General features: G+C 29.5%; 1 long non-coding RNA gene across 2 annotated transcripts; it reads right to left on the reverse strand.

The window, feature by feature from the left end:
- Positions 1 to 4,769: 4,769 nt before the first annotated feature.
- Positions 4,770 to 9,367, reverse strand: LOC107876859. Of its 2 annotated transcripts, none has more exons than XR_001676077.2 (5): positions 9,193 to 9,367; positions 8,603 to 8,716; positions 7,986 to 8,037; positions 7,645 to 7,874; positions 4,770 to 5,072 (listed from the first exon to the last, which is right to left on the reverse strand). It is a non-coding gene; the product is annotated as an uncharacterized LOC107876859 (long non-coding RNA). The 2 variants fall into 2 exon arrangements; XR_001676078.2 differs by lacking the exon at positions 4,770 to 5,072 and adding an exon at positions 6,160 to 6,286 and having other exon boundaries at positions 9,193 to 9,366.
- Between the last annotated feature and the right edge of the window lie 2,412 nt (positions 9,368 to 11,779).

Below are 11,779 nucleotides of genomic sequence, written 5' to 3' on the forward strand. Positions count from 1 at the left end.
ATTATTTTTTATTTCAAACAGTAAAAAATTGAAGCAAAGCACAGTGAAAAACATTTTCGAGTAATGCAAATTTTTGAGAAATGTAAATTTTTTGAGTCATGTGAATATAAGTGTTGTTGGGGTGGGAAGAGGGGTGAAGGTGAGGTCATAAGTCACATTTGTCATTTTTTAAAAAATGACTTCCCCTTGGCCCATGAGAGAAGTTATTTTCCATCAAATGGTGAAAAATAAATTGTATCGGAAAATATTTTCCTAAAATTTTGTTGCAACCAAACAAGGAAAAATCGAAAAACATTTTCTGAAAAATATTTTCTCATTTTCCCTTGTTTGGTTATAATTTTTTTTTTTTTTTTTGAGAAAACATTTTCCATGATAACTTATTTTCCTACGTTTGTGGGAAAATGACTTCCCTGATAAATAAGAGAAGTCATTTTCCAGATAAAAATAAGAGCCACTTTTACGCTTATACCCCCACCCTTCGCCCACCCCTCTTCTCCACCCCCAACAAGGTCGAAGTAGCACCCACAAGAGATCACCGTCGTCTCCAATTTCAGGGCTTTCTCCCGTCTCTTTCTCTTCTCCCCACTGCAAGAATTTCAAAGGTATGTCTATAACTAATTTCTTTTATGGTGCTTGGTCAAAAATTTCTTTAATTTTTTCTCTTTTGCTTGTTTGGGTTTCTGATTTGAGGCCAATTTTGTTCAAAAGTCAAAATTTGAATTTCAGATTTGAGTTTAATTTTGCTCAAAAATTAAAATTTGGGTTTAACTTATCTATGAAAATTGATAGCTTCTTGTGAGTTAGTTGAGCGAGACTTGTTAGTATTTTCAGTTACAATATTGTTTCCCAAATGACCGAACTCATGGATTGTAAAGACTAAGAAATGGTATTAGAATTTAGAGCTTTGTTGTGGTTATTGAACCAAGGTGCAGGGAATCGAAAAGAATAGCTACAGAGCTATGGAGATGTGAAATTGGAAGACTGGAAATCAACATATTAACTGTGATGGAACTATCGATAAAGAGAGTGTTTATGGGAGATCTGATTTTTTGAAATATTAGACTTCAACATTTTTTAGATTATGTTCTTAACTTTTTATGATACATCCACCCAATAGAGCTTCTCGTTTTGAGTATCTAGTTACCGGTGATGGCTCTTAGACATTATTTGTACCAAGAACAGTGGATGGTATTAGGACGTGGGCGTGTCTTTGCTGATGTAAGTGGTTAACCATGGACGATTGAAGTAGGATAATCTTTTGGCTGGGAGAACTTTGTAATGGTTAGAGACTCAGAAATAATGAGAACATGATCATCCTATAACATGCTTCTGTTAAATTTCGATTTCAATTTTTATATACATGGATTCTTAATTTTTTTCTCCGAGATGACCTTGACTATTCATATACCAACTTCAAGTGGGCGTCCATAGCTATAGGTACTTCATTTGAGCCTTTAAATTTCCCTGAATGAACTGTTAAACATTGGACCTAGTAGGGTTCTTCATGTTCCACTAGCTAGTGCATGTACCTTAGTCCATGTAAAATCAGTGTTTGTGAAATTTGTGATAGGTTGAAGCTTAGGTTGTGAATATCTTGATAATCCTATGTATATGTGCATGCTAGTTGGGGTTTCTAATGTGTTTATTTGGTGTATCATGTATATCCTGTAACATATGAAAGTGTTTATATTATATTAGGGAGGAGGTTGTTCTCCTTATATCATGCCATTTTTTACCATTATGAAAATATTGTTATTGTTGAAAAGGCTCGGGATGGATTACACATTGATATGAATGGGAGGGTAGTTTTTAGAATAAACCTGTTTGGGTTGTGTCAACAATATGTGCTAAGAAGTTAGTAAAGAATGGGTATAGTACTTTTTGGCCAATTATTAAGAAAATAAATTTTTAGTTTCTTCTATAACATTAGATCCAATGGTTTGTGAATTATTAGAAGTCGTTTTGGATGGTCTCTCGGGTATGCCTCAAAATTGGCAAGTTGATTGTGATACAGAGTTAGAGTTAGGGAATCAACCCATTTCTATCCCTTATTATCATATGGCTCTGGAGCTTCATCTCAGAGACCGTCTTAGAGTCGTCGTCGATCATCATTGTCGCCGTCCGAAGATATCTGATGGTTATTTCTCCTCTACCGTCGATCGATGTCTCCAGTGCTTCAGCGATTTCCATAGAGATACTCTGCCTTCTTCTTCCACTTTCTATCGTAAAAAAGGTCTCTTTCTCATTCATCCTAAAACAAACACAGTATAATAATAATAATAATAATAATAATAATAATAATAATAATAATAATGTGACAATTGCATCAAATTTGGTACATCTTCCTAAAAAATGTATAAAGTGACAATTGATCTCTAGTCCTCTAAGTATAATAACTTAAACATTCAACTGAATGCATTATTTAGACTTGTTGTATAATGTGTGCTAGCAGATAATTTTATACCAATTTTGTAAATATTGCAGTGTTTTAGGAGAGATCGCGGGTAAAACCAACATAAAACTTGTTAAAGCAATAAATTAGTGTTGTAACTAACCAAGAGAAAATTGGAAAATCTATCTGACCGGAATCGCAACTACCTTAGCTGCTTTCTGCCTTTATACTGGTTTGACCGAATTGTATGTCGTTTACTCCTCCTGTTTTCTTTTCTATTTAAGCTTGTCTTCTAATTAGATATGTGATTTCATGCTGGAAATTAATCATTGCTACTGATATTATTTGCTAGAATTATTCCTGCTACCTATATTTGTCTAACTTCTATGAATTTAGGAAACTTTTGATATGTTAAACCGTGTTTGATATGGCTCCAGCAGTGTTGAACAGAATAGAATTTTTGTTTGTTTTTATAACCCAAGGAAACCACAACTACTATTCTTTGAGTGTGCACATTAGGTAAACTTACTCTTGTGCAATTGCTTTAGCAGAAGGATTGATGGGCGTTGCAATCTGAATTTTGCATTGTGTCTTATTACACTGATACGTTACTACCAATTAGTTATTGTACTTGTAACAGTCTGTTTATGTTACATTAACCTATTAGAACCAAATAAATTTGACATCAAATTTTCTCTAATCTTTGTATTGTAGGCATATCCCAATCATGACAAGTTCATCAATAAAAAAAATTAAAATGTTTGACGAAAGGTCTCTTGTGTATGGAAATGATCGGGTTAGGGGAGATTGTGATAAATCATTTGAAGATATAGATTTTGATAATATAGATTTTGATAGTTTTTTTTAGAAAGATAATAATGACCTTGAAGGAAGATAATGATAATGACCTTGAAGGACCATCTATCAAAAAGGATGTGTAAGTAACCGAAACTTCTCAAATCAAGGCAAGTCGCAAAAGAAAACGTTCTTTTGAGGTGCAAGATGTCATAGGTGATATATCAATAAAGTTTGAAGAAGTGGCAACGACAATCGGTAGAATGGTTGATAGTCATCTAGATGTGACAAAGCTATATGAAGAAGTTATGACAATGGAAGGTTATAATGAAGAGTTCCTCGCTGATGCTTTTCATTATTTGGTGCAAAGCGACACTTTAGCTAAGGCATTCATGGTCAAAAATTAAAATCTTCGTAAGGTATGGTTGGAACGATTCAAGCAACAACAACAGCGACACCTATTGGTTGGTTTAGCTTCATAGGATTTGGAAGCAACTATTATTCGCACACTTTTGTTTTCGATAATGTATCGTGTATTTGCTTTCAAACTTCTCTCTTTTCTTTTGTTTTTGATAATGTATCGTATATTCGCTTCCAAACTTCTCTCTTTTGTGCATTTGTGGGAATTGATTAGGAAGCATAAATTATGTAAGTAATAGTTGTTTAAATTTTAGCGTCTTGTAATATTTTGATACTCGATATTGATATTATTTGCTATACTTAAATTAGTTCCGACAGAATGTTGAGTTGCCTGATATACTAATTAATTGTTTAGTAGAACTAGCACACGATCCCGCGCGATGCGCGGATAATTCGAATAATTTTAAGAAAAGGTGATCATAAAAAATAGTATTCTTGAAAAATAATAAACACTCAAAAACTTACTTAAATACTCTTTCTCACAATTAGTTTTGTACTATGTCTAAAATGAAAGCTTTCCTTGTGATGAATTGTTAGTATCGCTATACTTGCATTTGAAAACATCAAATATACTATCTATAATCAACACTCATACAATATCAGAACACTATCCAAAGAACAGCATCATGATAGTTCAATCATATTTTAATGCTCTGGATAATAATCAAAGAAATACTAAATTCACTCCCAATAAATATATAATTATGCAAAACCCAAGCAGAATACACCCTCAACTCATTGTTGAATAGCTTGACAACATTATTGACCTGAAAGTTCATCATAGGAATAATTCATCATACTACAAACTGGACATATTTCTTACTTTATCCGTCTTAATTTGTTTGGCCCTTTTTAACTTCGCATGAAATTTAAGAAAGTAGAGAACTTTTGAATGAAATCTTGCCCAATTTATCAAGGAGTGAGCAAGATCAATATCTACCGAATAACAAATCCTATTATTATAGATAGCTCCATAAAATCATCTTTTGAAAAAGAAAAAGACTTCAAGAGGTGATCGTGCTACCCTTTGTCATTGTGGCAAGTTAAGAATAATAATTAATTTTTAGTTGCACCAAGAAGCTTGTAAGCAACAATGTTGACCCAAATAAGGTAAATAAGGTATGATCAATACATATAGGTAAGGCAACGTAAACAAACATTCTCGTCAATAAATAGCTTCATTTACATCAACTTCATTGAAATTCACATTCGATAATTTTTCAAACCAACCTTAGCAAATAGTTATTAATGCCATTCGGATCCAAAATAATTACACCCATAAACTAGTGAACATGCTCAAATTCCAACATTACAATTTTCGTTGATCTTATCATTCACTATACTGAGTAATATGCATCAAATTAAAGGATATCCTTACTACAGGTTATCCAAAGAAAGTAGCTAGTTGACTTTTTGGATTTCTATTGTACTATGTCGGGTCGCCACCCTTTCCTTAATTCGAAACCTGCCATAACATAGAGAGAAAATTAGCTGATCAGACGGATTATTTAATGAATACTACAACAATTTTCTATAATTTTATGTGAATTTCAAATAATTAGAGACATTCTTATTTTCAGTTTTGTTAGTTTAAAGAAAATATAACTATCGTCTATAGAGTAATGTTGCCAATAAACTTTCTATGACTTACAACTCGAGGGGACCGTAACAGGACCTCCAACATCCTAAGCAAGTAATCCAGAATTCTGGATATAGAGAGATGTGTAGAATCACATCTTATCTTGATTCCATTGGAATGACAAAAATGCTAAATTTAAAACTAATCATTTTGCTCGCAAAATCACTTAACTACATGAGTCAGTTATTTATTATTTTCTTCGTCCATATTAGTTGACCATCTTATTAAAAATAATTGTATCATATTAGTTGTCCACCTTATTAAATCAAGAAAATATTAATTGATTTTGTTCAATATTACTCTTACAATTAATTGTTTTTGAAAGTATTTACACTTGTTTGTAAAGTTCCCAAAAAGATTTTTAATAGGTAAATTGGTAAAATTACCTTCATATTTATGACTGTAAAAAGAAAAATGACCTAATATGGAACAGCGAAAATAGAATTTCCAGCTAATAAGGTTGTATGAGAAGTACATGGAAGGATGTATAAGCAACTGACCGAGATATAATAGTTTTAAGGTTAAATTCTAACAAACTAACGATGTCCACATAATATTTTGATGGCCTCAAAACATGTTAGTATTCGCATAATATTTTGATGGCCTCAAAACATTTTCTAATAATATTTCCCTAAAAAAATGATTTACCAAATGGTTCTGCCACTATTCAATTTTTGACAATATATCTTCCTTAGAAACATAATAAGTTTGTAATGCACTTCAATTTCAACATAGAACTCATTTATCAAAAATAGGTCTTAGTCGTCTATGCAAAGCTGATCAAATTGATACATACAAAGATGTTATAGATGAAGTTACAGCTATGAAAGTTGGAGAGACGAAAAAGACTTCTCAATGAAACCACAATAAAATTTTCACTATCAAATTAAAAAAAAAAATCAAAGCTGAATTCTTAAAGAAAATTAACCCAATATATTCAAAACTTGTGAAAAGTTGAACATGAAGATACATCTCCCATGTCTTCTACTGAAAAATAAAAAAAGTTACACAACCAAATTGCTGGAGATTAAGATACGTCCCTGTGCCAAGAGTCAAATTAATTTAGAAGTATCCATCTAAGAGTAGTAGAAAAAAATTATCAATGTAATAATTGGAATAAACAAACAAATAAATAATGAATGATGCTTAGTCTGCATCACATGCATGAAAATCAACTGCTATAATAACATATCCATAATTATAGAAAGGTTAGAGCAAACAATACCAGAAGAAATAACTTAAAAGAGAGGACAAAAATATGAATGTAGTAAAAATTCTTTTATTATCTGAAGAGCTTGGACATTACAATAGGCTAAAAAATATTCTGACCACTTGAGAATGTTAAACTTACGTGAGAGAGGTTCCTGTAAAATTAAGAAAAATAACAAAAAATCTCTTCTCGAATTATGCATCTTCCTCTACCATGAGATGCAAAGAGAAGAAAAGGATTGGTCGAAAACTTTTATTATGAGAGGTACTTGAATAACCAGATACTCACAACTCTTCAATTTGAGAATGAAAGATCTCTTTGATACACAAATACAATGGTTAATGAGAAAAAATGACTTTTAGGAGGAGAAAAAATATTTATTTCTTTAATGGACACAATGTGTGGACTTATTTATGAATTTTTTAATCGAGTTGAATAAATGATCGAGAAAAAAAAAGTGATATTGACTAAAGAAATATGCCAGATCCACAGGGCTACAGACCTTACTTACATAAATAATGCTAGTTGTAGATAGATCAATGGATGAAGAATGTTTTCAAAATTGTACGTTGTCTATTTGTTTAAAAGTATCGACCCTGGGGAGAAAACCCAATAAGTTCACAAAAAGTTGCAGCAAGCCAAAGGGCCATTATGCAGCAATCAGTTCATATCCCGAAAAATTATTCATAATGACTCAGATTTTCCTCGTACGCTCATAATAATCATTCGTGACCTTTCTTGATCCATTACCCTTCCTATAATCCTATCTATTAAATCAATATTTTGAAACTGAGTCAATGCGAACAATTGTTACAGTTTAATTTAAAGATTGAATTACAATAGCTCTAAGAAGATGATAAAAGTGTCAAGTTACACCTTCGTTGTGGTCTTAAACTCATTAATTTGAAAAACGATGTAGCAAAATAAGATCTACATGCTAGAAAGTAGAACAATACTCTAAAATGAAATTGAATGGACAAATTTTCATTATGGCACCAGGAGTTCCATAGTTTCACACTTAAATATTTCATAAAGTAGAAATCATGAACTTAAAATAATAACAATAAATCGATCAATCAACTACTCACACACCTATATGAATTCTTTATAAGTTATTTGGAAGATTAAAACATATGAAGCTATACAGTATAAAATTTATAGATTACAACAGAGACAAGAGATATGTACCAGAAGATTGAACTCGTTCTGTCTTGCTTTGCAAACCGCCAAAGATATCATGAATAGTTCTTGTATCACGGTACCTATTCAGCATTCACAGATTTCTCTGAGTAGATAATTTTTTCTTAATCAAATCGCCAAAGTCATGTAATACACAGTGATTAAGAATTGGGCTGAAACTTATATTGTCTTCCACTGCAAAAGTTTGCGGTTGCATTTTGAAGATCTCTTATGTTTACCTGTGGAAATTATATATATGAAAGAAAGTTAACAAACAAAAAAAAATGCACAATCGTTCATAATTCAACAATTCTGTATTCTGCTTATACATTGGAGCTTTAAGGAACTACCTCAAGGCATTTGCTTTCACAAATCCTTAAATCTTGATGGCGCAACTTCGCTCTACAAAGCAAAGTACTATGCAAATTAGGTACCTGATATTATTTCCGCTAATTGCAACAACAAACAAACTTGTAACTCATCTTTGTAAAAGATACTCTTATTAAGCATAATACTGATTTTTCTATAATAAGTCTAATATTTTCAATTTTGTCAACCGTCTTTAGGAATCAAATCGGAGTTATGGTCTTCATGTCCAAACTCTCCAAAGAACTATTATTAGAGTTATAAAAATATGAGAAAAATTTAATCGCTTAACTAAAGTAATATGTACCTAAAAGCAGCCCAATAATAATACATCTGAAGGAAACTTTTGTAGCAGTAGAAAATTGTATGAAACTCTTAGATATACTATGCCATTGTAATTATTTGTCGACAACACACTGTAGTTGCTGAAAGTTGTATACTCTTAACATTAGAAGAACATAAATAGCTAATTATACAGTAAAACAATTTTGAAATATTGTAACTAAAGCTAACACACTACTGGACAAAAGATAAAACTTCAGATCTTGAAAAGCCAACAATTTCATATAGTGTTAAGACCGGACATCAGACACTGTCTCACCTTCCCTCGTGAAGCATGGTATAAAGTGGAGGCGTATTGGATTCACTGTTGAACAGAGTTTCTGCAGACTATCAACCTTTAGCGCTTCAACGTGACAATGCAGTAACCATGTACCTTTCAATAAAGCTATAATATAAGTTGTTCGGACTCTTCAAAAATGTTTATTAGTGTGTGTCAGATCATCCAAAAATAGTGTATTTCTCAAAGATCCGACACGGTGCGGAAATATTTTTGGAGAGGTTGAACAACTTATAATAGGTATTTCAGTTTCTCTGATTAAAGTAAATTTTTCTGATAAATTGTCATTCCAAAGTCAAAATCTGTTGAAAGAGAACCAAATATTTTTTCTGCAAAAGCATATTTCAGATAAAATTACCCAACTAAAGTATACACAAATTAAAAAATTGTCTTGAACAAATCCCAGAATACAAATCTCAACCCTCATATTAAATAGAAAAAGGTCTCGTAGAAAAGAATTCAAAAAAGAAGCAAATTAACCTTACCTAGAAACATCTCAAAATCAAAAGTAAAAACAGAAATTAGAGAAAATACACATCACAAAAATAAGTAATTGCTCTCAAGACACCTACCTTATAATGCAGAAGAATTTCAGTTGTGGAATTTCACTCTCAGAGAACACAGTTTCACTGAGCAGTATGAGAAGATAATTTTGATTTTCTTTTTAAAAATATTAAAATAAGAAGACGTGGATGAGAGGGAGTTTAAGGATATGGAAAGACGTGGGATAGTGGAGGTTAATTATCCTATTACAACTTAAAAACCAAAGCTTAACGTGGATAGTTTTTTATACCTCAATTCAAAAACATTTCTTCTTTATTTTTGTTTGAAACCTTTATCTAATAGTATTATTATATTTTTATTATTTTTTTCATTTATGTTTATTAAAATAGTGTAATATCTGATACTAATTTATGTTATTAAATTCGTTCAAAGTATAAATCGAAAAGTTTTTCCATTATTTAATCATAATTTCTAACAATATTTTAATAATTAATAATTAGTATTATAAATCATAAGCAACTCAATTTTCTTCTCCTTTATTTTATTTCCAAATTAAATTTTAAAAAATATAAATAGCTAAAAATATCTATTTTTTTCTCCTCCTAGATTTTATCCAAATATGATATTATATATTTTCTTCTTATTTAGTGATTTTATCTATGATTAAAATAATTCTCAAATTTTTGAATCTAAAAATGAAAAAATTCGACAACTTTTCTAATTTTTTTTATAAATTCTTAATTAATTATTATTTTTCTCAAAATAGTAACTAAAGAAAAATTCAATAATTATTTTTATAGTAAATGTGATTTTGTGTAATTTTTAATTAGTTTAAGACTAAATTTTAAATTAACGTTTTTACTGGAATGATTAAGATATAGATTAAATTCAAATATGTTAATTCAATTTAAATCAATTTTTAAGTTTAATAATTAATATAAAAATCTGATAACTTCTAAATAATGAAAAACGGTCTTTATAAATTTTGCAAATAATGACCGCATGTTTTTACTAAGTTGTAACTTCCTAAAATTTTTATTTGAAATAGAAAATATTTAATTATTTTAAATTTTAAATTCAAAAACATTTCTTCTTTATTTTTGTTTGAAACCTTTATCTAATAGTATTATATTTTTATTTTTTTTCATTTATGTTTATTAAAATAGTGTAATATCTGATACTAATTTATGTTATTAAATTCGTTCAACGTTCAAATCGAAAAGTTTTTCCATTATTTAATCATAATTTCTAACAATATTTTAATAATTAATAATTAGTATTATAAATCATAAGCAACTCAATTTTCTTCTCCTTTATTTTTATTTCCACATTAAATTTTAAAAAATATAAATATATCAAAAAAATCTATTTTTTTCTCCTTCTAGATTTTATCCAAATATGATATTATATATTTTCTTCTTATTTAATATTTTTATCTATGATTAAAATAATTCTCAAATTTTTGAAGCTAAAAATGAAAAATTCGACAACTTCTCTAAAATTTTTTATAAATTCTTAATTAATTATTATTTTTCTCAAAATAATCAATAAATAAAAATTCAATTATTATTTTTATAGTAAATGTGATTTTATGTAATTTTTAATTATCTTAAGATTAAATTTTAAATCAACATTTGTACTTGAATGATTAAGATATAAATTAAATTCAAATATGTTAATTCAATTTAAATCAATTTTAAAGTTTAATAATTGATACGAAAATCTGATAACTTCTAAATAATGAAAAATGGTCTTTATGAATTCCACAAATAATGACGGCATGTTTTTACTAAGTTGTAACTTCCTAGATTTTTGTTTGAAATATAACAACAATAACAACAAACTCAGTGTATTCCCACCTAGTGGGGTCTGGGGGGTAAGATGTACGCAGTCCATACCTCTACCTCTGATGAAGTAGAAAGGCTGTTTCCGATAGACCCCCGGCTCAAGACACGAGATACCACACAAACATTTGAAATATAAAATATTTAATTATTTTAAATTTTAAATTCAAAAACAATAACTAATTTTACCTAACCTAACAAATTTGTCCTAAAAAGTGCTACATGAAAGTCTCCTATGCTGCCACTTGGTAAAAAGCTATGCAAGACTTTATTGCTATTTAGTATACTAGTTTAATCGCACGTGTCTCGCACGTGTAACGATTGATTATTTAAAATTAAATAATTTTATTTATTGTGAAGATTTTTAATGAAGTTTAAAAGTTAAAATCACTTTTCAAAGATTTTTCACACTTTAATATAATAATATAAACATAAACATATACTTTAGTGTAAACACATATATATTTTACCACCATAAGCTTCAAGTTGTTGATCATCATCACTTCTATGTTTGTTGTGCAGTATCTGATTTGATGTATTGAAAACAATATGTATTTACTTCACAAAGCTTTATTATTCTTTTTTAAAAGTAAAAAAAAATCAACAATATAACAATATAATAACTTACTTGGGAATTTTAAGATTTAATCATTCACTTGCAAGATTTTTTTTTATCATCTTTTCTTTATTTGTTCATCATTTGTTTGTTGTTCGCACTTTCTTGTGTTCTTAAGTCGGAGGGGGGTACGTGTAACTTTTGAATGAGAAAATTGAATCGTTGTTAACATAAAATTATATTTTGTAAGGTGTT

This window comes from Capsicum annuum, chromosome 1 (assembly GCF_002878395.1).
Source record: "Capsicum annuum cultivar UCD-10X-F1 chromosome 1, UCD10Xv1.1, whole genome shotgun sequence".
Taxonomy (NCBI): Eukaryota; Viridiplantae; Streptophyta; class Magnoliopsida; order Solanales; family Solanaceae; genus Capsicum; species Capsicum annuum.